This window comes from Lagenorhynchus albirostris, chromosome 14, assembly GCF_949774975.1.
Source record: "Lagenorhynchus albirostris chromosome 14, mLagAlb1.1, whole genome shotgun sequence".
Classification (NCBI taxonomy): domain Eukaryota; kingdom Metazoa; phylum Chordata; class Mammalia; order Artiodactyla; family Delphinidae; genus Lagenorhynchus; species Lagenorhynchus albirostris.
Window position 1 is genome coordinate 7,630,057 of NC_083108.1, and position 26,292 is coordinate 7,656,348.

Below are 26,292 nucleotides of genomic sequence, written 5' to 3' on the forward strand. Positions count from 1 at the left end.
AATCTGTGAGTATGAGAAATCTTGGCTTAAGATTTTCTGAGGAAGCTTAAGAGGTACTTTGGGTTCCAGCTCTAAGATAAATAAGTTGTGGGGATGTGATGTTCAGCATGGTGACTATAGTCAACAATACTGGATTGTATATTGGCGAGTTGCTGAGACAGTAGACGTTAAAGGTTCTCATCACAAGAACAATAATTTGGTGTTTAATAGCAAAATAAAAAACCAAACCAAAAAACACAAACAGGAAACAGTCTAAATGTTTGACAGTGGGAGTTGGTTGTATCTATTAAACTATAGACCTACTGCTTAGACTAGCATATAGCTATTCTAAATGATGATGTACAAGGATATTAATGATGTGGGAGAATGCCCATGATATACTGTTAAGGAAAAGGCTGATTAAAAAGTATTAAAGATGCACTGAGTAAAACAATCAAACTAAACAAAAAGGCTGCACGTATCTTTATACCTAAATAATAGTCTCTGGGAGATGCTTTTAAACATTTTATTTTATTCTCATTTCTCACTTTATTCTTAGTTCTTTTTTCTTTCCCCAAATTTTCTTCAATTCCCATACATTATTTTAATCAGAAGTATATGCACTTAAAAGATAGATTTAAAATAGTAACTTGCTTGAATAAATATTCTTGGAGAATTTATAATTTTCTAATTATATTGTCCTAAAATATGCCAGATTCTGTTTATTGCCTTGACAACTGCCCATTTGCCCTTTTGTCCTTGTGATAAGAAGCCAGGGTAGAAATCTTTTGATCTCAGGGAAGTTAGGGTTTTCCCTCAGGTGAGGAGATAAATAATGACTAGTAAGCTCATCACAGCATTTCCTTCCCCTTTGCCAGTTACTTACTTTCCCAGCGTTTCCCAGTGCAGTTACCCATAATGTCAAAATTCTGGCCCATGAAATAGAAGACATCTGTGTGGAAATCTGGAAAGATTTCCTTCACTGATTAAAAATTAATAAGCCTCACAGTGGAGAAACTTTGTCTCTTCCTTCTGATTTGTGTTTTGAAAGTAAATGTGATGCCTGGAGCTCTAGCAGTCATCTTGTGAACAAGAGTTACAAGCATGAAGATGGAAAGGAAGCTTGCTAATAAGCACAATAGAACAGAAGCATAGAAAGACCCTGGATCCCCAGTGACATCACTGAGCAGCTAAATCAACAAGAGGAGCCAAATGAGGCTTTTTTATATGATAAAGAAATGGACTATTGGTGTAAACCACTGTCAGTTGGTTTTTAACTTACGTGCAGCAAAGAACATTCCTAATTATTAAATGAGGTCCACTAGCAAAATTAGATGGTGGGATTGTAACTATATTTAAAAAAAATACTATTAGAACCCCTTTACAAATCGTTTGAAAAAAAGAGAATATTGTAAACAATGTAATTTAACAATATTTGTTATAGTGCAGTTTGGAGTAGGTTCTCTTTCCTTTTTTTTTTAATTAATTTTTATTGCAGTATAGTTGCTTTACAATGTTGTGTTAGTTTCTGCTGTGCAGCAAAGTGAATCAGTTATACATATACGTATATCCACTCTTTCTTAGATTTCCTTCCCATGTAGGTCACCACAGAGCAAGGAGTAGGTTCTCTTTCCTAATAGTGGTCACTAAGATGTGGTTTCCCTTGAGATCAAGCAAACTTGGGGCTAACCTCTTTTTGCAAGGGGACGGAGGACAGAAATTGGATTCCTGCTGTCCTCTGGTCCCTCTGGCAGGAGACGCTGACTCGTCCAGCTGTAGCACAGTAAGCCTTAGGGGTGACACTGACCCTATGTGTGCTGCCCGCGTGAGGCTCAGCTGCTAGCCTCCCCCTCAGGCTTGAACTTTCAACTCGTAAATAATACAAATGTCGGTTTCGAAAAAGTAAAAAGAGAAAACTTGAGTGGCCTTTCTTAAACTATGAAAAAAGATTTGTCTTTGATAGTTTCTTGGCAATTCAATTCCCAACCATGCGGTACTTGAACAAGAGTCCGGTATTCTCTAGCATAGAGGTGACCCCAACTGTGCAGTGTTCTCTATGGATTAGCCCAAAATGTGATGAAAAGTAGAACAGCCAGAGAGTCAGAGATGCGGTAATAGTTCTGGGAACTTCCGTATCTAGTCAGATGGCTGTTTCGGTTTCCTACTGCTGCTGTAACGAATGGCCACAAACTCAACGGCTTAGAACAACACAGATTATCCTCTTGCAGTCCTGGAGGCGGGAGTCTGAAATGAACGTCCCTGGGCAGAATGGTCAGCAGGGTCGCGCCCCCTCCGGACTGTTGCCTTGCTTCTTCCTGCTCCTGGAGGCCGTCGCCATGTCTGGCTCGTGACCCCACCGGCACATCACCTTTGCCCTCTTCTGCAGCCACACCCCCCTCCTGCCTCCCTCTTAGAAGCACACTTGTGATGACTTTTAGGGGCCCTCAAGTGATGGGCGTTGTTGGGGGGCCATTATCCAGCTCACCACAAGAGCCTTAGACAGTTAAGGAAAAACCATACTGATACTAGTTGAACCCACATTGTGTTCCACACACTATTTATTCTAAGGCCTGGAAAACAGGAGAAAAAAGTGAATATTTAAGAGGAAAAAACATTAACTCACTTAATATTTGTATCCCTATGTGATAAGTACTAAAATTATTCTCATTTGACAGATGAAGATAATAAAGTACAGAGAATTTAGTTTACCTGAGATCATAATGCTTGTAAGGGGAGGAGTCCTAAACAAGAACCCCTCTTCTTCCTCTCCATGCTACATGCCACCTTGACCTCTTGGGACTGGAGTTTCATCGGTTGTTGGGAGGGTATAATAGAACTAGATGCACTCTGTATTTCAAGTTCTAATGGATTCTTTCCAACCCAAGGACGTAAAGGTATTTTGCCCAATGAGAAAAATTCCAAAGGTATGTTAGTTGTAGCAACAAAATCATTAAAATAAATGTTTCAGAGTCATTTATTATGTTCTTTGGAAAGAGTATAGTGTAGGGGAAAAGTCATATTTCTTAAAATACAAACTTCATCAAGATATTAGTAATGACATTTCTAAGCTGGCCAGAATGACTGAACTATTCAGAGGTTGAGTCTGAGAGGCCAGATTATATAACAGGTACTTGAAAAAGATACCCCATGTCTTTCAGAGGCCATTTTCATAAATTAATTTTAAAAATCTAGCATTCTATTATGATGCCAAAATAGAAAAAAGTCTGGAGAAAAGAAGATATTCATGTGAACATTTTTTTACAAAATTATGAATTCTGACAAAATAAAGTAACAAAGCTTTTTGTGTTAAGCTAGGTCTATTAGACATGTATACAGGCAGAGTGCATGGGATGACTCATGTTCAATAATAGCACTTAATATCTTTCCCAGAACCGTAATGGGTAATTTCTGAAGCATAAGTAATTTCTGAAAAGAGGAACTAAACAGAGGCAAAATAAATGTTGACATAATGTAACTTCTTTGTTATAAGCAATTTGAAAATACAGTGGGGAAGAGTAGAATGTAATTGTAATATAGAATATATTTTAACATCCCATTTAATGAGAAGCCATTTGGTAGGTAGTGTACCTAAAGAAAAATATTAACATACTTTGAAATTAGGGAAATTCATAGATTAGTGGCTTTAGATTTCATTTACTGTTTCAATGCAATAGAAAAAGGAAGCCAAATTGAATGGCTCCAAATTTTGTGTTTTTATAGCACATGCAGAGATAAAGAAAAACTAAAAATTGTAAAAATAACTCCATAAAGATAAGCTGAACTGTAAATGTTTCTTTCCTGCTGATTTCAATTTGTTGCCTTAAAATTGTACATGCTGGCAACTAACTCCCACCCCTTGAAAGACAGCCATCATAATTACTTCTATTTGCGTTTATATTAAAGTCAAATGGCTTGGAGAATGAAGCTGTGCGGCTAAGTTTAGAGGGTTTCCCAGCTGATGATATCTGAGACCGAACCAGTCAAGTGTGAGAAAACTGTAATAGAGGCTTGGTCATCAGGGCATCATGGAAATGATGGACTCTCAGGGCAGAATCACATCTGAGATTTATTATGCTGTGTCTTCCACAAATGACCGAAGCAGCCTGATTATTCAAGACGTGGATTCTATGTGATAAAAACATCACATTTCAATCCCATGGCCAAAACTTGTTATCAAAGTAGTTTCATTTTAGAGCCAACTAGCTTATTGAGAGCACTTCATGATCTTGGATGCCCGTCAAGCAAATATCGGAGACATTCAGGCAATGCTAAGGAAGTATAGGTAGCTTTCTTTTTATATGGAAATTGATGGAAAAACACTTCATACCTTTTCCGATCTTTTTCAGAATGAACAATTTCAGTGATTTCAGATTAAGTGCTTCTCAAAGCCCATTTGTTGCTTTTTGGGCCATAGGCAAGCCAGAGTTAATGACTTCATTTTTTTACGAAACGAGGTTAGGTGTTCTCAGATTTAAAAATACTTAATTTTTCTCAGCTAGTTTGCAGAATATTGCTGCTGACAAAAAAACTTCTAAAAAAAATAGTTTCTAATTTTGTGGTATCTTAATGGATTTTAGATGAACAAGATAAAAGTGTTAAAAATTCAAATGAAGAAATGTTTCCTTTTAGCTCACAACTCCAATTTCTTGCTTGCAGGTCAATATATTAGTAATAATAGTAATAATTAGTAGTAATAGAAAAATCACAGCATTAATTGTAAGTTTACTATGTACTAGGATTTATGGTTTCTTTAAACACATTAAATTCTGTTTACAAGCCAGTGACTTCCTAGAAAGATTTTTAGTTCTATTTTGCACATTAGGAAACAGACAATATGGTAGTTAAGTTTTCTGCCCATGATTGCATAGCTAGTACTCCAACAAGGTTGGTTTGGCCTCAGAACCAATGAATGCCCTCATCCCCTCTAGAAGCTAAAAAACATGAAGTGAAAATGGTTGTCTCTATAACCTAAAAACGTAGAAGCAACAGTAAGTGGAATATTTCTTTCTAAATTTTATAACATTAATAATATTAATAATGAATAACATGATACTATTGTTTTAGTTTATTTAAGAGATTCCAAAAGTATACAAAACAGAAAACAAAAAAATTCTGTTCTCCTAAAATCTGGTAAGATCGACTTCTGGCATTTTAGATAACTTGAATTTTCACAAAGATTTGAAGACATATTCTAATATCCAAGTGTTATGTAATTAATACAGTTAATTTTTAAATTATGATTTTACTCTTTTGAGCAGTTTTAGCTTCGCAGCAAAACTCAAGGGAAGGTGCAGAGATTTCCCATAAACCCGCTGCCCCTACACATGCACGTCCTCTCCCCCATTATCAACATCATCCACCAAAATGTTACATTTGTTACAACAGATTAACCTACATTCATACATCATAATCACTCAAAGCCCATAGTTCACTTTAGGGTTCATTCATGGTATTATACATTCTATGGGTTTGGACAAATGTATGAAGATATATATCCATCATTATGGTATCGTACAGAGTATCTTCACTGCCCTAAAAATCCTCCTTGCTCTGCCTATTCATCTTCCCCTTGACCACCCTCTGGCAACTACTGATCTTTTTACTGTCTCTCTAGTTTTGCCTTTTCCAGAATGTCATATAGTTGGAATCATAAGTACATAATCTTTTCAGACTGGCTTCTTTCTCTTGGTAATATGCATTTGAGGTTCTTCTATCTGTTTTTATGGCTTGATAACTCATTTATTTTTAGCCTGCAATAATACTGTGTGGATATACCACAGTTTATCCATTCACTAGGTTGCTTCCACGTTTTGACAATTATGAATAGAGCTGCTATTAATATCTGTGTGCAGGTTTTTGTGTGGATGTAAATTTCCAATTCTTTTGGGTAAATATCAAGAAGCATGAATGCTGGATTGTATGGTAAGAGGATGCTTAGTATTGTAAGAAACTGACAAACTGTCTTCCAAAGTGGCTGCATCACTTTGCATCCCCAGCAATGAGTGAGGGCTCCTGTCGCTCCACATTCTCACCAGCATTTGCTGTTGTCAGTGTTCTGGATTTTGGCTATGCCAGTGAGTGGAATCCTGTTGTTTTACTTTGCATAACATATAACATGGATCATCTTTTCATGTGCTTACTTTCCATCTGTATATCTTCCTTGGTGAGGTGTCTGCTAAGACTACTGGCTCATTTTTAATCGGGCTGTTTCCTTCTGTTGAGTTTGAGTTCCTTTTATATTTTAAATGAGTCCTTTTTGGATTATCTTTTGCAAATATATTCTCCCAGTCTGTGGCTCGACTTCTCATTCTCTTGCCATTGTCTTTCACAAAGCAGAAGTTTTTCATTTTAATGAAGTCCAGCTTATCCATTATTTCTCTCATGGACCATGGCTTTGGTGTTGTATCGAAAAAGTCATCACCAGACCCAAGGTCATCTAGGTTTTCTCCTATGCTATCTTCTAGGAGTTTTATAAGTGTTATGTTTTGCATTTAGGTCTGTGATCCATTTTGAGTTCACTTTCATGAAGGGTGTAGAGTCTGTGTCTAGTTAAACTTTTTTTTGTATGTGTACGCACATGGATGTCCAGTTGTTCCAGCACCACTTGCTGAAAAGACTATCCTTGCTCCATTGTGTTGCCTTCGCTTCTTGTCAAAGATCTATTTCTGGGCTCTCTATTTTGTTCCATTTACCTATTTGCCTATTTTGCCAGTACCAAACTGTGTTGATTACTGCAGCTTTATAGTAAGTCGTGTAAGTCTTGAAGTTGGAGAATGTCATCCTTCAATCTTGTTCTTTTCCTTCAATATTGTGTTATCTATTCTGAGTCTTTGCCTCTTCGCATAAACTTTGGGATCAGTTTGTCAATTCTATGAAATAAGTCACTGGCATTCTGAATGGGAAAGCATAGAATCTCTACATCAGTTTGGGAAGAACTAGAATCTTTACAATTTGAGTCTTCCTATCCATGAACATGGACTATTTTTCCATTCATTTACTACTTCTTTGATTTTCTTTATTAGACGTTAATGTAAATGGTACTGTGGCTTTAATTTCAGATTCCACTTTTTCATTGCTGGTATACGGGAATGCAATTGACTTTTCTGTATTAACTTGTATCTTGCAGCTTTGCTAATTACTTACTCATTTCAGGAGTTTTTTGGTCAATTCTCCCAAATTTTCTGCATTGATGATCATGTCATCAAAGAACAAAGACAGTTTTTTTTCCATCCCAATCTACGTACTTTTAATTTCCTTTTCTTACTGCATTAGCTACTATACTACTTCAGTATAATATTGAAAAGAAGTGTAAAGGGCAACATCCTTGTCTTGTACCTGATGTTACTGAGGAAGCTTCTAGTTTCTCACTCTTAAGTAAGTGTGATGTTGGCTGTAGATTTTTTGTAGATGTTCTTATTAAACTGAGCAAGGTCCCCTCTAGTCCCAGTTTACTGAAACTTTTTATAATAATTGGGTGTTGGATTTTGTCAAAAGCTTTTTCTGTGTCTACTGATATACTCATTTGATTTTTCTTTTTTAGACTGTTGATGTGATGGATTGCATTAACTGAGTTTCAGTTGTTGAACCAGACCTGTATACCTAGGATATAAATCCTTGTTGGTTAAAAACAGATAATTTTCAAAATTATTTTTAACCATTTTATTGAAAAATAAAACATAGATACAAAAAATCACGTGAAACAAAAGTATAGTTTACTGAATTATTATAAAGAGAACACAATTAAAATCATCATTCAGGTTAAGTAACATAACTTTGTCTCCCACCCAAAACCCTTCTATTTGCCCATCCCAGTCACAGTCCTCTCTCTCCTTCCAAAATAACCACTATCCTGGCATCTATAGTAATCACTTCCTTATATTTCTCTATCGTTTTACCACTCAAGCATGCATTCCTAGACACTGTAGTTCATTCTTGCCCGTTTTAAAAACTTAAGTATATCTTTTATGTCTCTTTTAATCCACAGGTTCTCTCTTTATCACTTTATTTACCTTACAGTTTATCTGTTAAAGATACTGGACTGACTGACCTGTAGGGTTGAGTTGCCCACAGGCTGGATTCACTGTTGCACATTTATGGTGGTCAATATATTCTGCTCCTCTCTTTGTTTGCTGAAAATTAGGTGTATACAGAGACTTGATCAGATTTCAGGTTTAAAAATGATTTTTGACTAAGATGCCAAATCAACTCAATGGGGGAAATGAAGTTTGTTTTTGAACAGATTGTGTTTCAATAACTTTAGTATCTATATAGATTTTCAAAATCCTCTATTCCTACTTCACTCCATGTAGAAAAGTCAATTTGAGGTGAATCAAATACCTAAATGTAAAAGTGAGACCCACAGAGCTTTGAGAAGAAAACATAGAAGCCTATCATTGTGTTCTTGAGGTAAGCAACTTTTTCTTAGGGAGGACTTAGTAAAGCACAAACCTTTGAAGAAAACAATGTGAAATCAGAGTTTTCCAAAATTAAAATTTTTTCTCTACAAAGGACTCCATTAAGAAAGTATAGAGGCAACCCATAGAAAGGGAAAGAATTTGCAATACTTATTTTTGACAAACAACTTATACCAAGAAAATATAGAGAACACCTACAAAACAAAAATAAGACCTAAAACCCAGTTTTGAAAAGAGCAAAAGCCTTGAACAGACACTTTAGAAAATTAGATAGACAGTGGCCAATGGGCACATGGAAAGATGTTCAACTTTATTACTCATGTCAATGCAAATAAAAAAACGAGAGAGAACAACACACCTGCTAGTATCACTAAAGTTAAAATCTTGAAATACCAAATACTGACTAGGATGGGAAACAACTGGAACTACACTCCCATCTGAATGGCTGAAATAGAAGAGACTGACAACATCAAATGTTGAAGAAGCAACTGGAATTCTCACAAGTGGTTGGTGGGAATGTAAAATAACAACGTTTGGGAGTTTCCTACAAAGTTAAACACACATCCAACTTATTACCTAGTGATTCCCGCCCCCCAATAATTTAACCAAGAGAAATGAAAACATGTGTCCAAAAAAGACTTGTATGAGATTGTTTTTCACAGTCTTGCTCATGATAATGAAACCTGGGAACAATCCACAAGATGGTCAGTAAGAGAGAGGATTAACAAATTGTGGTATATTCATACAATGGAATAATAGTCAATGTTACTGGACAATAATGGGACAGTATTCAGTAAAAAGAAACAAAGCACTAAACCACACAACAATACAAATAAATGTCAAAAGTTTGTTGAGAGAAGGAAGCCAGACACAAAATAATATACAACGTCTGATTGCATTTTTAGAAGTCTAAGAACAAGTTAAATAGATTCGATGGTGATCGAGTTCAGGAAGGAGTTGTTTGGTGGTGGAGAATTTGACTGGAAAGATTCACAAGCGAACTTTATGAGGTGATAGAAATGTTCCATATCTTGTTTACGTGGTGGTTACATGAGTAATTTCAAACCTCAAAGACGTGAAATTAATGATCTATAAATATTTATCTTATTGTAGGTAAATTATAACTCGATAACAAGTTAATATGGGAAAACAAAAATAAGTCAATCAAGTTGGCTTATTATATGAGTCTGTATAAAACTCCAGGGTATAAGCTGTGATGAAAATCTGAGTCAAGAATCATATTTAAAGAGGAAAATTGCATGGAGGCAGCAACCTTATTTTTCTGGTTTACTAATGCCTGCTTTAATAAACATTTGATGAAAGAATGAAAAGAAGAAATGAATATAAGACAGTGATAGTCACTGTGAGGAAGTAAAAAGATACTGCCCCTAACTACTAGAGAACACACCATTTGTAATACAAACTATGAAACAGCGTCATATAAGAAAGAAATGTGATGGCCATTCAAAAAAGGAAGAAATTATACCCAGTTGGGGGAACCAGTGGTACAGAAGGCCTTAGTAGAAGATAACTTATTTATGGAAATATTTATTAACAATTACTTGTATCATTTATTTTTTATATTCTTTTAAAAATCATTAAAAATGTTGAGCTATTTCCCCCCTAGCACTAACAAAATAGAAGATTCTTGCCCTTTTTTTGGTTTACATTCTTCCTTAATATATACAGGTATTTTTTAAAAGGTTAATGTCATTTCAAGATGTTAGTATCCCAAGGTGACATTCTGACATTTTTATAGTTTTCCTGAATGAAAATAAAAAAGTTAAAGAGGCAACTTAGTAAATGAGACATGGCTTATATAGCATGTGGTAAATAGTTTTCAGGTAAGTGCAACAAAAATGTGAAAAAAATGAAAGTAAAGCAAGCAATGATACATATTTTCCTAATTGTTTTATTTTTTTCACATTTAATATGCGGTTGGTGGGTGACATTATCTGACTACAGTGATGGTGGCATTTTATTCCTATTAAAAGGATACAACTCTTTTTTTAGAGAATCTTAGAAGAATTATACCACAGCAATGCCACAAAGAATTTTAAAATCATGTCTTCTTCCTTTCAACTGGTGAGAAGACCTGTCCCTTGGGGTAGGTTTTGTGCAGGTGTAAAGCATTGGTTTCTTTTTTTTTTTTTTAACACCTTTATTGGGGTATAATTGCTTTACAATGGTGTGTTAGTTTCTGCTTTATAACAAAGTGAATCAGTCATACATAAACATATGTTCCCATATGTCTTCCCTCTTGCGTCTCCCTCCCTCCCACCCTCCCTATCCCACCCCTCCAGGCGGTCACAAAGCACCAAGCCAATATCCCTGTGCCATGCGGCTGCTTCCCACTAGCCATCTACCTTACTACGTTTGTTAGTGTGTATATGTCCATGACTTTCTCTCGCCTTGTCACAGCTCACCCTTCCCCCTCCCCATAACCTCAAGTCCGTTCTCTAGGAGGTCTGTGTCTTTATTCCTGCCTTACCCCTAGGTTCTTCATGACATTTTTTTTTCTTAAATTCCATATATATGTGTTAGCATACGGTATTTGTCTTTTTCTTTCTGACTTACTTCACTCTGTATGACAGACTCTAGATCTATCCACCTCATTACAAATAGCTCAATTTCGTTTCTTTTTATGGCTGAGTAATATTCCATTGTATATATGTGCCACATCTTCTTTATCCATTCATCCGATGATGGGCACTTAGGTTGTTTCCATCTCCGGGCTATTGTAAATAGAGCTGCAATGAACATTTTGGTACATGACTCTATTTGAATTTTGGTTTTCTCAGGGTATATGCCCAGTAGTGGGATTGCTGGGTCATATGGTAGTTCTATTTGTAGTTTTTTAAGGAACCTCCATACTGTTCTCCATAGTGGCTGAACCAATTCACATTCCCACCAGCAGTGCAAGAGTGTTCTCTTTTCTCCACACCCTCTCCAGCATTTATTGTTTCTAGATTTTTTGATGATGGCCATTCTGACTGGTGTGAGATGATATCTCATTGTAGTTTTGATTTGCATTTCTCTAATGATTAATGATGTTGAGCATTCTTTCATGTGTTTGTTGGCAGTCTGTATATCTTCTTTGGAGAAATGTCTATTTAGGTCTTCTGCCCATTTTTGGATTGGGTTGTTTGTTTTTTTGTTATTGAGCTGCATGAGCTGCTTGTAAATTTTGGAGATTAATCCTTTGTCGGTTGCTTCATTTGCAAATATTTTCTCCCATTCTGAGGGTTGTCTTTTGGTCTTGTTTATGGTTTCCTTTGCTATGCAAAAGCTTTGAAGTTTCATTAGGTCCCATTTGTTTATTTTTGTTTTTATTTCCATTACTCTAGGAGGTGGGTCAGAAAGGATCTTGCTGTGATTTATGTCATAGAGTGTTCTGCCTATGTTTTCCTCTAAGAGTTTGATAGTTTCTCGCCTTACATTTAGGTCTTTAATCCATTTTGAGCTTATTTTTGTGTATGGTGTTAGAGAGTGATCTACTCTCATACTTTTACATGTACCTGTCCAGTTTTCCCAGCACCACTTATTGAAGAGGCTGTCCTTTCTCCACTGTACATTCCTGCCACCTTTATCAAAGATAAGGTGTCCATATGTGCGTGGGTTTATCTCTGGGCTTTCTAGCCTGTTCCATTGATCTATCTTTCTGTTTTTGTGCCAGTACCATACTGTCTTGATTACTGTAGCTTTGTAGTATAGTCTGAAGTCAGGGAGCCTGATTCCTCCAGTTCCTTTTTTCGTTCTCAAGATTGCTTTGGCTATTCGGGGTCTTTTGTGTTTCCATACAAATTGCAAAATTTTTTGTTCTAGTTCTGTGAAAAATGCCAGTGGTAGTTTGATAGGGATTGCATTGAATCTATAGATTGCTTTGGGTAGTAGAGTCATTTTCACAATGTTGATTCTTCCAATCCAAGAACATGGTATATCTCTCCATCTATTTGTATCATCTTTAATTTCTTTCATTAGTGTCTTATAATTTTCTGCATACAGGTCTTTTGTCTCCTTAGGTAGGTTTATTCCTAGATATTTTATTCTTTTTGTTGCAATGGTAAATGGGAGTGTTTTCTTGATTTCACTTTCAGATTTTTCATCATTAGTATATAGGAATGCCAGAGATTTCTGTGCATTAATTTTGTATCCTGCCACTTTACCAAATTCATTGATTAGCTCTAGTAGTTTTCTGGTAGCATCTTTAGGATTCTCTATGTATAGGATCATGTCATCTGCAAACAGTGACAGCTTTACTTCTACTTTTCCAATTTGGATTCCTTTTATTTCCTTTTCTTCTCTGATTGCTGTGGCTAAAACTTCCAAAACTATGCTGAATAACAGTGGTGAGAGTGGGCAACCTTGTCTTGTTCCTGATCTTAGTGGAAATGCTTTCAGTTTTTCACCATTGAGGATGATGTTTGCTGTGGGCTTGTCGTATATGGCCTTTATTATGTTGAGGAAAGTTCCCTCTATGCTTACTTTCTGCATGGTTTTTATCATAAATGGGTGTTGAATTTTGTCAAAAGCTTTCTCTGCATCTATGGAGATGATCATATGGTTTTTCTCCTTCAATTTGTTAATATGGTGTATCACATTGATAGATTTGCGTATATTGAAGAATCCTTGCATTCCTGGAATAAACCCCACTTGATCATGGTGTATGATACTTTTAATGTGCTGTTGGATTCTGTTTGCTGGTATTTTGTTGAGGATTTTTGCATCTGTGTTCATCAGTGATATTGGCCTGTAGTTTTCTTTCTTTGTGACATCCTTGTCTGGTTTTGGTATCAAGGTGATGGTGGCCTCGTAGAAGGAGTTTGGGAGTGTTCCTCCCTCTGCTATATTTTGGAAGAGTTTGAGAAGGATAGGAGTTAGCTCTTCTCTAAATGTTTGATAGAATTCTCCTGTGAAGCCATCTGGTCCTGGGCTTTTGTTTGTTGGAAGATTTTTAATCACAGTTTCAATTTCAGTGCTTGTGATTGGTCTGTTCATATTTTCTATTTCTTCCTGATTCAGTCTTGGCAGGTTGTGCATTTCTAAGAATTTGTCCATTTCTTCCAGATTGTCTATTTTATTGGCATAGAGTTGCTTGTAGTAATCTCTCATGATCTTTTTTATTTCTGCAGTGTCAGTTGTTACCTCTCCTTTTTCATTTCTAATTCTATTGATTTGAGTCTTCTCCCTTTTTTTCTTGATGAGTCTGGCTAGTGGTTTATCAATTTTGTTTATCTTCTCAAAGAACCAGCTTTTAGTTTTATTGATCTTTGCTATTGTTTCCTTCATTTCTTTTTCATTTATTTCTGATCTGATTTTTATGATTTCTTTCCTTCTGCTAGCTTTGGGGTTTTTTTGTTCTTCTTTCTCTAATTGCTTGAGGTGCAAGGTTAGGTTGTTTATTCGAGATGTTTCCTGCTTCTTAAGGTGGGCTTGTATTGCTATAAACTTCCCCCTTAGAACTGCTTTTGCTGCATCCCATAGGTTTTGGGTCGTTGTGTCTCTGTTGTCATTTGTTTCTAGGTATTTTTTGATTTCCTCTTTGATTTCTTCAGTGATCACTTCATTATTAAGTAGTGTATTGTTTAGCCTCCATGTGTTTGTATTTTTCACAGATCTTTTCCTGTAATTGATATGTAGTCTCATGGTGTTGTGGTCAGAAAAGATACTTGATACAATTTCAATTTCCTTAAATTTACCAAGGCTTGATTTGTGACCCAAGATATGATCTATCCTGGAGAATGTTCCATGAGCACTTGAGAAAAATGTGTATTCTGTTGTTTTTGGATGGAGTGTCTTATAAATATCAATTAAGTCCATCTTGTTTAATGTATCATTTAAAGCTTGTGTTTCCTTATTTATTTTCATTTTGGATGTTCTGTCCATGGGTGAAAGTGGGGTGTTTAAGTCCCCTACTATGAATGTGTTACTGTCGATTTCCCCTTTTATGGCTGTTAGTATTTGCCTTATGTATTGAGGTAAAACATTGGTTTCTAATTCATTTCTGGTAAATATAGGCAAGTCTATCAGGAGGTAACATAAAAATTGAAAATAAATCTCTATAAAATTACTGAATCAACAGGTGCAATTTCCAGAAAGAGTAATCACCATAGCCCAGCTGAGCTGTCATGAGACAAGAGCTGTTTTCAAGAATCTTACTAAAAAATATTCACGACCCAGGCTGCTTTTAATCTGAACTGTACCTTCTGCTCAAGACACCACCCTCAGGAGGAGTCATGCAACATCGAATAGCTTCAGTTGTCTAGGCTGCCCCAAACTAGGCTATGGGGATGACAAGCCATTGCTACCTGGAGCCTTGGAGCTGGCTTGACAGTCTGGGGTTCTGACTAGGACTTCCTGCTCTGGAATAGTGCTGAGGCCCTATTTTCACATGTACATTTCCTAAGCGCATTCATGATTGATAGGGAATTTCAACAAGTTGTCAGTGACTTTAATTTTTCTATAAACTTTATTTTGGGAGCAAGACGGGTCTGTTTTGAAATTGATTTGTGCCATGTACTGTGCTTAGCAAATTCTACTTTTAAGGATATGTGCGTTCATATTTCAGACCCTCCCAGGCTGAGAAAGTTCCCTCAGAGATGGTGGTCTTACGTTGTAAGAAGGCTGGTGTACAGGTGAAAGCTGACAGAAAAGGCTGTCATTTCTGCCAGATCCACGTGTTAGACTTACATAGAGTAAAATAAATTAATTAGAAGTGAGGGGAAGGGTGTGTATCATCAGAGACAAATTCACAGTGACAAGTTTTTCATTATGTGGATTGGTAGAATTTGGATTAGAGAAACTGGGAATGTGGGTCCCAAACATTCCTGAAAAGCAAGCCATGCTCATTTGTGTGTTTCTAGGACCCTTCTCTGGATTTCTTCTCCTGCTTCCAATTATCCTGTTATGAGGGTCACCTTGAAGTGACAGGGATTCATCTCTGTCTAATCCACTAGTTGGGACTCTGGCCACAGCCAGCTTTCCCTACACTGTCCACCGCCCAGACGACTGCTGTGACATTTCCTTTCTCTTCTCTCTCAAAGAAATACTCAGGCAGAAAGTTCATTCTTCTAGAAAGTGCCCCAGGCCCTCAGTTCCAGGATGACTGTAGTTCACAGTTCGGTGACTAGCTCTTTCCCTACGTGGTCCAGGATGGCCTTCCACAGTCTGATTACTCAGAGGAAAAATAAGCCTGGGCAGATACATGGAGCTGTTTCTCTCTTCCTTCCCACTTGTTAGGAGGTAGTTAAAAGCAGATGAAACTTCTCATTAAAGACCTTTACTTTGAGTGCAGCAAGACTTTGTATTTACCCTGCCTGCCAAATGGGTAAAATTCCCAAACTGTGGTGTCATTAAGTGAATCAGTTTGTATAATAAGGAACTTCGTTATACAGAAGACCTGGCACTCTGCCTAGTGCACAGTCAGTGCTCAGTAAACATTTGTTAAATGAATATAAGCATTAGAGTATTGGACCCCTGTTCTCCCGTTGCTCAAGCGCAATGTTGTTCCGAGCTAGTTTATCTTTATTTCTGCTTTCTCTGGTGATCAGGTCGTGCTGTTTTTCGGTGGATTGCTATTAAATTTTGCAAATGTTTGTACCCGCTGTTTCATAGTTAAGAATAACTTCTTAGCTCCAGGGAACTATCCCCATATCCTTCATCACACGTTTAAAGAGACTGAAGGATTTCTACAGCCGTTGTTAAGCATATTCTGAGTGAGGCAGATTGGAGGGCTGAGCACGCTAAGCTTAAATGACCTTGGCTACATCTGGTCCGTATTTCACAGGAGAACTCTACAGTTCAGAGACGGTGATCAACTTGTCCAAGGTTGTACAAGAAGCTATGACAGAACTGGGATGAAAACCCAGGTGTGTCGACCTCAATAGGATCTGATGACAGTAGGGTCAGAGACTATTACGTTACTCAAGTTACTTCGCATACCTGTTCGAAATCCTAGAACTTACATCTCAGTCTTAAAATATGACGTGCTGTCACTACTTCTACTGCCAGTAATCTTAAGCCACGGTAGTACCTCATTTGAAGAAATGGTATCACTGGTTTTTAAAGCTGAAAAATCAAAGTGATGGGGAAAAAAGCATATTTTGGTGGATCTGAAAATAGACATTCACTTTCCAGAGAATAACTTTCTCCTTTGCCTAACGACGCGTACCTCTGCTAGGGAGATAATGCTTACTCCGGAACACCACAGAAAATAGATACTTTTGCAGAAGCCAAGCGAAAACGTATTGGATATCTGATAAAGCTATATGCTATTGAATAGTACTGGCCACGTTTGGGGAGCTAGAAATGAAGATGGAACCAAACTGATATGAAAAGTGGGCAGGAGCCCAGTAACCACAAGACAACCGTCTCTTACTTCTTTAAACAGAACATACTAATTTTCAATGGAGACCATTCTAGTTTTTCTATAATTTGCATCATTTTAGAATTATTTCCCAGAAGGATTATTTACCAGATGATCAAGGACAACAAAACTTAAATGAGCATGTAATGTGTTGTAATTACAGAGCTCAAAGAATTGAGTGCTTTTATTCTTGACGGGTCAGATTCCCTCACATACCAGGATCTGGTTCACAAAGGTGATGCAGCACACTGCACGACTGCACATATGCTAAATATAGACAACCAAGATCTAGATATCTTCCACATATTTTTAAAGGAATTTAAGACATTCTTACATAGAATGTGCTTCAGCTAGATAGCACAATCAATTATAAACATGTTCTAGATTTTATAATGTAATTCTCAAAAACAACTTTTTAAATAAATACATTTATTTTTAAAAAAAGATTTGCATGCATGTCAACTCCTCTACCACTGTGCCCCCTCCCCCAGGGCAGGAGGCTTCTCTATATCCACTGTGCCTGGCCCAGGTGGAAAGTAGGACGTCAGTAAATGTTTTTTAAATGAACAAATCCAGATAGGGCATCCACCAGCGTTGGAAATACCAAAATACAAAATTAAAGGCACCACAGACAAACGTGAACAATGTGAACACCTTATGTCTACCATTGGCTCCCCGGTCCTCTGCTCCAGACACTTCGTTATCTAAAGGCTAGATGTTCAATGATCTAGGCCATGGCTGTCAGCTTGGTTCTGCGTGTGGAATGAAATAGGAGGGGAGAGAGAATACGGAGGCCCAGATAGGAGGGCCGTGGAAGGTTTGGGGACTGAAATGGAAGTCCCAGCCATCCAGGTTACAGGTTTACACAAGAGAGAGCCTGGCTGCCTAGACACCTGAGAAACAGCAACTGTTTAAATGGCAGAGGTGCTCAGTGCTTCTTCAGCCGCATTAGGAGACATCCTCTGCTTTGAGAGCATCCCTGATCACGGGTAACAGAGGGCTTGGGGTGTAACCTGTGCTCTGCTCAACTCTGAGGACATGGGGCTTGTCATTCCGCTGCAGCAGCAAAGGGAAATTAGTGGTGCATTTCAGGAATAGGCAGATTATTGTCACAGGGGATGTGCAGTGTCTTTGCGTCTTAGAAACAGTATCTTCAGACTCATATTGCAGCCTCTGCTGATGTGCTCACAGCTGTGTAGGGACCTCAGTGGCAGAATACCTGCTGGATATTCAAATTAAGAAGAAAGAGTGCTTAAAAATGTATTTTGAACTTGAGATTCAGGTAGTGCCAGCTGAAATCTTAGTGGTTAGCCATAGTAGCCACATTCGGAAAAACCAGGTTTAATATATTTAACCTGCTTGGATATTACTAGTAAATTGATACATATTTCAGCAAAAGAAATATTGCAAAGTACGTTTGTATAAATGTTTCTAAAAATGCTTTTTGCAACTCTGACAATCCGTGTGTGTTCAGTTGCACACCCCACCTCTACCACAGTGCAAAACAGGCAGTTACACTTTCAGTTATAAAAGAATAAGTTTTGGGGATCTGATGTACTGCACGGTGATTATCGCTAACAATACTGTATTATGTACTTGAAAGTTGCTAAGAGAGTAGATCTTAAATGTTCTTACCGCAAAAAAGAAAGGGTATTTCCATACGAATTGTAAATTTGTTCTAATTCTGTGAAGAATGCCATTGGTAGTTTGATGGGGAATGCACTGAATCTGTAGATTGCTTTGGGTAGTATAGTCATTTTCACAATACTGATTCTTCCAATCCAAGAACATGGTATATCTCTCCATCTGTTTATGTCATCTTTGATATCTTTCATCAGTGTTTTATAGTTTTCTGCATACAGATCTTTTGTCTCCTTAAATAAAAGGTATGTTTATTCCTAGGTATTTTATTCTTTCTGTTGCAATGGTAAATGGAATTGTTTCCTTAATTTCTCTTTCTGATTTTTCATTGTTAGTGTATAGGAATGCCAGACATTTCTGTGCATTAATTTTGTATCCTGCAACCTTAACAAATTCATTGATTAGTTCTACTAGTTTTCTGGTGGCATCTTTAGGATTCTCTATGTATAGTATCATGTCATCTGCAAAGAGTGACAGTTTTAATTCTTCTTTTCCAATTTGTATTCCTTTTATTTCTTTTTCTTCTGATTGCCACGGTTAGGACTTCTAAAACTATGTTGAATAAGAGTGGCGAGGGTGGACATCCTTATCTTGTTCCTGATGTTAGTGGAAATGCTTTCGGTTTTTCACCATTGAGTATGATGTTTGCTGTGGCTTTGTCATATATGGCCTTTATTATGTTGAGGTAGGTTCCCTCTACGCCCACTTTCTGGGGAGTTTTTATCGTAAATGGGTGTTGAATTTTTTCAAAAGCTTTTTCTGCATCTATTGAGATGACTGTATGGTTTTTCTTCTTCAATTTGTTAATATGGTATATCACATTGATTTGTGTATGGAAACACAAAAGACCCCAAATAGCCAAAGCAATCTTGAGAAAGAAAAATGGAGCTGGAGGAATCAGGCTCCCTGATTTCAGACTGTACTACAAAGCTACAGTAATCAAGACAGTATGGTACTGGCACAAAAACAGAAACATAGATCAGTGGAACAGGATAGAAAGCCCAGAGATAAACCCACGCACATATGGTCACCTACTTCACAACAAAGGAGTCAAGAACATACAATAGAGAAGAGACAGCCTCTTCAATAAGTAGTGCTGGCAAAACTGGACAGCTACATGTAAAAGAATGAAATTAGAACACACCCTAACACTATACACAAAAATAAACTCCAAATGGATTAAAGACCTAAATGTAAGACCATACACTATAAAACTCTTAGAGGAAAACATAGGCAGAACACTCTATGACATAAATCACAGCAAGATCCTTTTTGACCCCCTCCTAGAGAAATGGAAATAAAAACAAAAATAAACAAATGGGACCTAATGAAACTTAAAAGTTTTTGTACCGCAAACTATAAACAAGATGGAAAAGACAACCCTCAGAATGGGAGAAAATATTTTCAAATGAAACAGTGGACAAAGGATTAATCTCCAAAATATACAAACAGCTCATAGAACTCAATATCAAAAAAACAGTTCAATTAAAAAATGGGCAGAAGTCTTAAATAGACATTTCCCTAAAGAAGAAGACATACAGATGGCCAAGAAGCACATGAAAAGCTGCTCAACGTCACTAATTATTAGAGAAATGCAAATCAAAACTACAATGAGGTTTCACCTCACACTGGTCAGAATGGCCAGGGTGTGGTGAAAAAGGAACCCTCCTGCACTGTTGGTGGGAATGTAAATTGGTATAACCACCATAGAGAACAGTACGGAGGTTCCTTAAAAAATTAAAAATAGAACTGCCATATGACCCAGCAATCCCACTACTGGGCATATACCCTGAGAAAACCATAAATCAACAAGAGACATGTGCCACAATGTTCACTGCAGCACTATTTACCATAGCCAGGATGTGGAAGCAACCTATATGTCTATCGACAGATGAATGGATAAAGAAGATGTGGCACGTATATACAATGGAATATTACTCAGCCATAAAAAGAAACGAAATTGAGTTATTTGTAGTCTATGGACCTAGAGTCTGTCATACAGAGTAAAGTCAGAGAGAGAAAAACAAACACCATATGCTAACACATATATATGGAATCTAAAAGGAAAAAAAATGATACTGATGAACCTAGTGACAGGGCAGGAATAAAGACGTAGATATAGAGAATGGACTTGAGGACACGGGATGGGGGAGGGGGAAGCTGGGGCGAAGTGAGAGTAGCATTGACATATATACACTACTGAATGTAAAATAGTTAGCTAGTGGGAAGCAGCAGCATAGCACAGGGAGATCAGCTCAGTGCTTTGTGATGAGCTAGAGACGTGGGATAGGGAGGGTGAGAGGGGAGGCTCAAGAGGGAGGGGATATGGGGACATATGTATGCCTATGGCTGATTCACTTTGTTGTACAACAGAAACTAACAGTATTGTGAAGCAAGTATATTCCAATAAAGATCTGTCTTTTTTTTAAAAAAAGAGTAATTATGTAAGGAGATGAGGGTGTTAGCCAATGCTATGGTGATAATCATTTCTCAATATAATGTGTATCAAATCAATACACACACCTATAAATAAAATGAAAACAGATGTACAGTTAAAATTGATGGTTTCTTATCTTCAGTCATTACAAGATAAGAGATAATAATTTAGTTTCTTAAAACTTTTAGTTACATCACACACATACACACACATGCACACACATACACACCTGACCAAATATAATGGTCACACATCCACTGTTTAGAGTGTGTTTTGTGAAAACTTAGGGAGCTATACCAATGTAATGTAAGCATTTTTAGAATGGAAAAATTAAAATGGAACAAAAGAAAACTAAAAGATAGGTCCTATAAGATTACATGGTTTACTTATAAAACCAGATTATATATATATAATAAGTATAAATATATTATAACGTATTATTTGACAAACATTTAATAATTTACATAAATCCTATTGATAAATACTATACAATTACTTGAGTGAATGAAGGGATTCAGAATCAGGAGGGTGAAAGCTGTACTGCCTTAATTTTTCACAACTGTCACATTCACTTGGACTTTTATGATCGTGTTTGTAAACAAAATATATGGGCTTGGGTTTTATTTGGCAGATTTTTTTAAAATAGCAAAACATTTTTTACCTTTAAGAACTACATCAAATGTTGCTACTTCCTGTTTTAAGGAGATGTTTAGCGGGCATGCCAACCTGGTTAAAGTGAGGTGAAGTGAGAGACTCTACTGTATTATAACGAGTCACATTATTTCTAGACTTCAGTTATCCGTAGGAAAACATTTCCATTATTTCATGAGATAGCCTTTACAGGGAAGCAGAAGCAGTTTTTTACACGCCTAATTTACAGATTGGGACATACTGCCGAAGTAAATGAGATTGCTATTTCCGATCAAGCAGTCCACCTTCATCACCTGGCAGCGACTCCATTACTGACATGGGTACCCTGAGGAGGCAGCATGATCACAATTTATACATTCTGACTGCACGTGGCGTGGAATTTTTTGCCAACCCCTTTTGCCAGCGTTCCAAATGATCAGTTAGGACCCCTTGGACAGCTTTATTCACTGTTTCAGTGCCAAGTTTAAATGGATCATATGCTCAACATTAATGTTGGCATTTCTACCTACTCCTTCATTTGCTATTTGCAGAACATTGGAAATTTCCATTCTACTCCTCTGTTCCTCTACACTATGTAAATGGAACTGAGGCCTCTGATTTCTCATTACAAGCAGCCCATTTGTGCTTGTAAGTTGTGTCCACCCTCCACAGGCAATCAGTCATTACTCTGTGTTTCTGAACTATGCGGTTGTTTGGGTGAGTGAGAGAAGGGCCTGGGAGATGTCTAGATTCCTGCGGATACTGGTGCGTGGTTCTGCTCCCTTGGTGGTGGTTTGTTTAAATTGCTTTGGGAAGAGAATTCCACGGCACTCGTTTCAATTCAGGAGAGACCCAGATTACCTTCAGTTACTCCAAAACTCGTTAGCACTTTGGAGTGGAGGAAATAGAAGTACAAGACAAAGTACTGATGTTTTGGGATTTGAGGGGTCCAGACAAGGGTCCTCTCCCATTTAACCCATGTCCCTTTAGTGGGTCCAGGAGGGCTGTGCCACGGGAGGATTTCAAGATATCCTAGAGGTGCCTGGTGATGCAGCAGCTTCTTCAGAAACACTCCTTAGGATGCTAAACATCTGTTAATGCAATAAGTAAACGAGAACCAGGGTATGGACACCCTCAGAAGCAAGTTTAGCTCTGAGGCTGAATGTATTTAAGCTGAAATGCACAGGGATTGAAAAGGGAGGAGAATAGAGATTATAATGTTTAAAGGTAAGACTTTACAGATATTTTGCTCTTTTACTGGGCTGATTTGGGTTTTCCCCCAGAGCCTGTAGGCACCCAGATTCCCTCACCTCTGCTCATGTGGCCGCCTTCTGCAGAAGAGTTTGAGAACAGGTCCTGAATGATACTGAGACCACTTTTCAGCTGGAGGTCAGTGAGTAGCATAGCCCAGGTTCCCACTACCGGCAATGATGGATGAATGGGCGAAATTTACGTCTTGATTATAAACAACTATAAAAAGTAGATACACTATATAAAACAATTGATTTCGGACAACAGGCAGCACAAGACTGTGACCCCAGGCAGAAGTAAAACCTGCGAGGCCCCCTGTGCATCTTCGTCTCTGCACATCGACTCCACGGTCTCTCTCACCTCCAGAGGTGGACCAGGGCAAGAACATGAATGGAGTGCCCATCATTGGATGAATGGATAAAGAAGATGTGGCACATATATACAATGGAATATTACTCAGCCATAAAAAGAAAGGAAATTGAGCTATTTGTAATGAGGTGGATAGATCTAGAGTCTGTCATACAGAGTGAAGTAAGTCAGAAAGAAAAAGACAAATACCGTATGCTAACACATATATATGGAATTTAAGAAAAAAAAATGTCATGAAGAACCTAGGGGTAAGGCAGGAATAAAGACGCAGACCTCCTAGAGAACGGACTTGAGGTTATGGGGGGGGAAGGGTGAGCTGTGACGGGGCGAGAGAGAGTCATGGACATATACACACTAACAAACGTAGTAAGGTAGATAGCTAGTGGGAAGCATCCGCATGGCACAGGGATATTGGCTTGGTGCTTTGTGACAGCCTGGAGGGGTGGGATAGGGAGGGTGGGAGGGAGGGAGACGCAAGAGGGAAGACATATGGGAACATATGTATATGTATAACTGATTCACTTTGTTATAAAGCAGAAACTAACACACCATTGTAAAGCAATTATACCCCAATAAAGATGTTAAAAAAAAAAACATGAATGGAGGCCCACAGCCCACCTCTCTAAATATTTAAAGGTTATGAGTAAAGCTAATACGTTGTCAAAGGAAAGATGCTGTACCCCCCTATTTTAATATACATCATTACGACAAAAGAAAAGTATATTGATCTTGCTGCTGGTTACAAAGGTATTTTCAGTTTGAGAAAATCAACAAGTCATACGTTATGATCTATGTAGTTTTCTAATTAGGTTGATTCATATGAAATTGCTTTTGGGCTACAAAAATGGTGATCACGCAAATAAAAGTTTAAAGTATTTAAAAAATGGTGATCACATGGTTCAACTTTGTATATATATGGTTTTTATATGAATAAATGTCTGCAAAGTATCAAAGTTTACTGATTTTAATGACTGAAATCATCCCAAGTATCTTTTAACACAATGTAATGAAATTAGGTATCAATAAGGTAATGAAAATGGGAAAATTTACAAACATGAAGACGCTAATGTACTCTTAAGGAGAGTGGGAATGAATAACAAGCTTGTTTTTTTAAATTGTTTATGACCTATTGTGATGTGTTTTTTAAAACAGAAATGGTTAATTGAAACACAACTTGATCTTTCATCCTGGTACAGCTAGCTTCTAAGATACTTTCTTCAGGGAGATGGATGAAGCTTTAGAAAATCTTAGAACACATGAAATTTCCAGATAGCTCTAGATTTAAAAAAATTCTCTAGCCACTGACAGGAAAAGAGGAGCTCACTCGTTCAAAATGTCTATTCTTTCTGTACTCTCTGTGCATTTATTCTCTCTGTAATACCTCCTTTTTTCCCATAGTAAGCGACTTCCGTGTCACAAATGTGAATAACAGACTGCCCAATTCTGGAAAGAACTCTTTTTCTCTAATGAAACCTCTCTCTCCGGTTAGAAAATATGTAATTTTAATTATTTATAACAAAGTTTTCTTTCAAAGGTGAATACCACGTCAAGGCAGTCATTTAGATGAAAAAAGGTCATTTTTACTTTGATAAGTTTGCTTTTGACAGAGGCAATGTCACCATTCTAGAAATTTATGTTCCAAACTATTTTATTTGTATAAATTGACAGGATGATTTCAATCACATTTATCTGTAAAGTTCAATTGAAGTGACCGTTATTATTAATATATAATCCCATGTATTACCACGTTAAGTGCACTTTTTTCTTTTTTTTGTTTTGAATGTTTTAATCAAACAAGGACCATTATTACAATAGTAAATTTAAGAACTATATAGGAAACTATCCTAGTGCACTTTTTAGCCTAGCTTCTCCATCTGTAATGGAGTCATTTATTTGTAGAATACAAAAATATCTATTCAGTTACAGTGGTAATGGAGTATTTTTCATAAATTTTACCTATATTGTAGTTTTACTTTCTCTGAATAATCATATGTTTAGGTGATAAGTAAATAATAACATCAATAACATTTATTTCTTATCATACAAAACATATCTCTGATTAACAGTGATGATAACACGAGCTAGTTTATTTCAAGCCAGGGATAATTTTCCCAGTAAAAGTATGACCTGTGAACAGAGGGTGAGTGATGGCTTACATAACCAGGGGTATATTTTCTTCAAGAAATCTAGGCAATGTCACAGGAGAAAATGTCAACAGTCAAGCTTATGCACTAAGACTATACTCCTCCTTTGGAAAACACATCTTATTTTCATAGCACTAAAGAAAACATTCTCCCATTTAATAGCGCACATTATTTAAGTTAAGGAAAATCTTCTGACATCCTGCTCTGAACATTCTGAAGAGGACAAGCAAATGATCAGTTGGAATTCGGAAACTATTCTCAAAGTATTTTCTCCTGTTAGCTGAAAGTGTTTGCAGGTACAGCAAAGACACAGTGCACACCATAATATTTCCAACAGACGGCCATCTGTCACATGAACAGAGAAATCCATGGAAACCTCACTTGGCTAAATTAATTCAAAAAGAGTCATGTACCACAATGTTCACTGCAGCACTATTTACAATAGCCAGGACATGGAAGCCACCTAAGTGTCCATCGACAGATGAATGGATAAAGAAGATGTGGCACATACATACAATGGAATATTACTCAGCCATTAAAAGAAACAAAATTGAGTTATTTGTAGTGAGGTGGATGGACCTAGAGTCTGTCAGACAGAGTGAAGTAAGTCAGAAAGAGAAAACGGGGAGGGGGAAGGGGAAACTGGGATGAAGTGAGAGTGACATGGACATACATACACTACCAAACGTAAGGTAGATAGCTAGTGGGAAGCAGCCACATAGCACAGGGAGATCAGGTTGGTGCTTTGTGACCACCTAGAGGGGTGGGGTAGGGAGGGTGGGAGGGAGACACAGTAGGTAGGGAGTATGGGGATACATATATACGTATAGCTGATTGACTGTGTTATACAGCAGAAACTAACACAACAATGTAAAGCAATTATACTCCAATAAAAATGTTAAAAACAAATCCCATAGTTACCACATGTGGCTCTACAGTAGACAGACCAATAAATATCCCCATCTTTGTGGCGACTGAAAAACAAACTGACCCAAAACACAGAGCTTTTCTCATCCTTTTATGCTTTCAGAAACACAAAACACGATTGCTTGGTTTTCAGTG

General features: G+C 37.2%; 1 protein-coding gene across 1 annotated transcript in view; it reads right to left on the reverse strand.

Moving 5' to 3' along the window:
* The window catches only part of DOK6 (docking protein 6), a 418,569-nt gene that overhangs the window by 23,559 nt on the left and 368,718 nt on the right, over nt 1-26,292 (reverse strand). The gene's annotated exons all lie outside the window — the stretch shown is intronic.